The sequence below is a fragment of the Bombus fervidus genome, unplaced genomic scaffold (genome assembly GCF_041682495.2).
Source record: "Bombus fervidus isolate BK054 unplaced genomic scaffold, iyBomFerv1 scaffold0020, whole genome shotgun sequence".
Taxonomy (NCBI): domain Eukaryota; kingdom Metazoa; phylum Arthropoda; class Insecta; order Hymenoptera; family Apidae; genus Bombus; species Bombus fervidus.
Genome location: NW_027212583.1, coordinates 562,451 through 568,099, shown reverse-complemented (window position 1 = coordinate 568,099; position 5,649 = coordinate 562,451).

Below are 5,649 nucleotides of genomic sequence, written 5' to 3'. Positions count from 1 at the left end.
CGTTATGAAGTATGACGTTATAACGTATAACGTCCGGCAGTACAGAGGTATAACGTATAACGTTATATAGTATTACGTTATAACGTACAACGTTATATACCGTCACGATATAACGTATAACGTTATGAAGTATGACGTTATAACGTATAACGTAATGAAATATGACGTTATAACGTATAACGTCCGACAGTATAGCGGTATAACGTCTAACGTCATATAGTATTAAGTTATAATGTTTGACGTTAAATAGTATTACGTTCTTACGTATAACGTTATGTAGGATTACAGTAAAACGTATAACGTTATATAGCACCACGTTATAACGTATAACGTTATGGAGAATTATAGTATAACGTATAACGTTATGAAGTATGACTTTATAACGTGTAACGTAATGAAATATGACGTTATAACGTATAACGTCCGACAGTATAGCGCTATAACGTCTAACGTCATATAGTATTACGTTATAATGTTTAACGTTAGATAGTTTTACGTTCTAACGTATAACGTTATGTAGGATTATAGTATAACGTATAATGTCATATAGCATCACATTATAACGTATAACGTTATGTATATTATAGTATAACGTATAACGTTATGAAGTATGACGTTATAACGTGTAACGTCTAACGGTATAGTGGTATAACTTATAGCGTTATGAAGTATGACGTTATAACGTGTAGCGTCATGAAACATGACGTTATTACGTATAACGTCGGACAGTATAGCCGTATAACGTATAACGTTATATAGTATTACGGTAAAACGTATAACGTCATATAGTATTACGTTATGACGTATAACGTTATGTAGGATTATAGTATAACGTATAACGTTATATAGTATTACGTTATAACGTATAACGTTATATACCATCGCGATATAACGTATAACGTTATGAAGTATTACTGTATAACGCCATGAAATATGACGTTATAACGTATAACTTCCGGCAGTATAGCAGTATAACGTATAACGTTATGAAGTATGACGTTATAACGTGTAGCGTCATGAAATATGACGTTATTACGTATAACGTCGGACAGTATAGCCGTATAACGTATAACGTCCTATAGTATTACGTTCTGACGTATAATGTTATGAAGGATTATAGTATAACGTATAACGTAATATAGTATCACATTATAACGTATAACGTTATGGAGAATTATAGTATAACGTATAACGTTATGAAGTATGACGTTTTGACGTATAACGTAATGAAATATGACGTTATAACGTATAACGTCCGACAGTATAGCGGTGAACGTATAACGTTATATAGCATCACGTTATAACGTATAACGTTATGAAGTGTGACGTTATAACGTATAACGTTATGAAGTATGACGTTATAACGTATAACGTCCGACAGAAACGTGGTATAACGTATAACGTTATATAGTATTACGTTATAACGTATAACGTTATGTAGGATTATAGCATAACGTATAATGTTATATAGCATCACATTATAACGTATAACGTTATGAATTATTATAGTATAACGTATAACGTTATGAAGTATGACGTTTTGACGTATAACGTAATGAAATATGACGTTATAACGTATAACGTCCGACAGTATAGCGGTGAACGTATAACGTTATATAGCATCACGTTATAACGTATAACGTTATGAAGTGTGACGTTATAACGTATAACGTTATGAAGTATGACGTTATAACGTATAACGTTATGTAGGATTATATTATAACGTATAATGTTATATAGCATCACATTATAACGTATAACGTTATGCAATATTATAGTATAACGTATAACGTTATGAAGTATGACGTTATAACGTATAGCGTCCGACAGTATAGCGGTATAACTTATAACGTTATGAAGTATGACGTTATAACGTATAACATCATGAAATATGACGTTATTGCGTATAACGTCGGACAGTATAGCAGTATAACGTATAACGTTATATAGTATTACGTTATAACGTATAACGTTCTGAAATATTATAGTATAACGTATAACGTTATGAAGTATGACGTTTTACGTATAACGTACTGAAATATGACGTTATAACGTATAACGTCCGACAGTATAGCGGTGAACGTATAACGTTATATAGCATCACGTTATAACGTATAACGTTATGAAGTGTGACGTTATAACGTATAACGTTATGAAGTATGACGTTATAACGTATAACGTCGGACAGTATAGCAGTATAACGTAGAACGTTATATAGTATTACGTTATAACGTATTACGTCATAAAGTATTACGTTATGACGTATAAAGTTATGTAGGATTATAGTATAACGTATAACGTTATATAGCATCACATTATAACGTATAACGTTATGAATTATTATAGTATAACGTATAACGTTGTGAATTATGACGTTATAACGTATAACGTTATGAAGTATGACGTTATGACGTATAACGTTATGAAGTATTACAGTACAACGTATAACGTCATGAAATATGATGTTATAACGTATAACGTCCGACAGTATAGCGGTATAACATGTAACGTTATGATGTATGACGTTATAACGTATAACGTTATGAAGTATGACGTTATAACGTATAACGTCCGTCAGTATAGCGGTATAACGTACAACGTTATATAGCATCACGTTATAACGTTTAACGTTATGGAGAATTATAGTATAACGTATAACGCTATGAAGTATGACGTTATAACGTGTAACGTAATGAAATATGACGTTATGACGTATAACGTCCGACAGTATAGCGCTATAACGTCTAACGTCATATAGTATTACGTTATAATGTTTAACGTTAGATAGTTTTACGTTCTAACGTATAACGTTATGTAGGATTATAGTGTAACGTATAATGTTATATAGCATCACATTATAACGTATAACGTTATGTATATTATAGTATAACGTATAACGTTATGAAGTATGACGTTATAACGTGTAACGTCTAACGGTATAGTGGTATAACTTATAGCGTTATGAAGTATGACGTTATAACGTGTAGCGTCATGAAACATGACGTTATTACGTATAACGTCGGACAGTATAGCCGTATAACGTATAACGTTATATAGTATTACGGTAAAACGTATAACGTCATATAGTATTACGTTATGACGTATAACGTTATGTAGGATTATAGTATAACGTATAACGTTATATAGTATTACGTTATAACGTATAACGTTATATACCATCGCGATATAACGTATAACGTTATGAAGTATTACTGTATAACGCCATGAAATATGACGTTATAACGTATAACTTCCGACAGTATAGCAGTATAACGTATAACGTTATATAGTATTACGTTATTACGTATAACGTCATGTAGTATGACGTTATGACGTATAAAGCTATGTAGGATTATAGTATAACGTATAACGTTATATAGCATCACATTTTAACGTATACCGTTATGATGTATTATAGTATAACGTATAACGTTATGAAGTATGACGTTATAACGTATAGCGTCCGACAGTATAGCGGTATAACTTATAACGTTATGAAGTATGACGTTATAACGTATAACATCATGAAATATGACGTTATTACGTATAACGTCGGACAGTATAGCAGTATAACGTATAACGTTATATAGTATTACGTTATAACGTATAACGTTATGAAATATTATAGTATAACGTATAACGTTATGAAGTATGACGTTTTGACGTATAACGTACTGAAATATGACGTTATAACGTATAACGTCCGACAGTATAGCGGTGAACGTATAACGTTATATAGCATCACGTTATAACGTATAACGTTATGAAGTGTGACGTTATAACGTATAACGTCCGACAGACTAGTGGTATAACGTATAACATTATATAGCATCACATTATAACGTATAACGTTATATAACATCACATTATAACGTATAACGTTATATAGCATCACATTATAACGTATAACGTTATGTAACATTATAGTATAACGTATAACGTCATGAAATATGACGTTATTACGTATAACGTCCGACAGTATAGCGGTGAACGTATAACGTTATATAGCATCACGTTATAACGTATAACGTCATGAAATATGACGTTATGACGTATAACGTCCGACAGTATAGCGCTATAACGTCTAACGTCATATAGTATTACGTTATAATGTTTAACGTTAGATAGTTTTACGTTCTAACGTATAACGTTATGTAGGATTATAGTATAACGTATAATGTTATATAGCATCACATTATAACGTATAACGTTATGTATATTATAGTATAACGTATAACGTTATGAAATATGACGTTATAACGTATAACGTCGGACAGTATAGCAGTATAACGTAGAACGTTATATAGTATTACGTTATAACGTATTACGTCATAAAGTATTACGTTATGACGTATAAAGTTATGTAGGATTATAGTATAACGTATAACGTTATATAGCATCACATTATAACGTATAACGTTATGTATATTATAGTATAACGTATAACGTTATGAAGTATGACGTTATAACGTGTAACGTCTAACGGTATAGTGGTATAACTTATAGCGTTATGAAGTATGACGTTATAACGTGTAGCGTCATGAAACATGACGTTATTACGTATAACGTCGGACAGTATAGCCGTATAATGTATAACGTTAGATAGTATTACGGTAAAACGTATAACGTCATATAGTATTACGTTATGACTTATAACGCTATGTAGGATTATAGTATAACGTATAACGTTATATAGTATTACGTTATAACGTATAACGTTATATAGCATCACATTATAACGTATAACGTTATGATGTATTATAGTATAACGTATAACGTTATGAAGTATGACGTTATAACGTGTAGCGTCATGAAATATGACGTTATTACGTATAACGTCGGACAGTATAGCCGTATAACGTATAACGTCCTATAGTATTACGTTATGACGTATAATGTTATGAAGGATTATAGTATAACGTATAACGTAATATAGTATCACATTATAACGTATAACGTTATGGAGAATTATAGTATAACGTATAACGTTATGAAGTACGACGTTTTGACGTATAACGTAATGAAATATGACGTTATAACGTATAACGTCCGACAGAAACGTGGTATAACGTATAACGTTATATAGTATTACGTTATAACGTATAACGTTATGTAGGATTATAGTATAACGTATAATGTTATATAGCATCACATTATAACGTATAACGTTATGTAATATTATAGTATAACGTATAACGTTATGAAGTATGACGTTATAACGTATAGCGTCCGACAGTATAGCGGTATAACTTATAACGTTATGAAGTATGACGTTATATCGTATAACATCATGAAATATGACGTTATTACGTATAACGTCGGACAGTATAGTAGTATAACGTATACCGTTATATAGTATTACGTTATAACGTATAACGTTATGAAATATTATAGTATAACGTATAACGTTATGAAGTATGACGTTTTGACGTATAACGTACTGAAATATGACGTTATAACGTATAACGTCCGACAGTATAGCGGTGAACGTATAACGTTATATAGCATCACGTTATAACGTATAACGTTATGAAGTGTGACGTTATAACGTATAACGTTATGAAGTATGACGTTATAACGTATAACGTCCGACAGAAACGTGGTATAACGTATAACGTTATATAGTATTACGTTATAACGTATAACGCT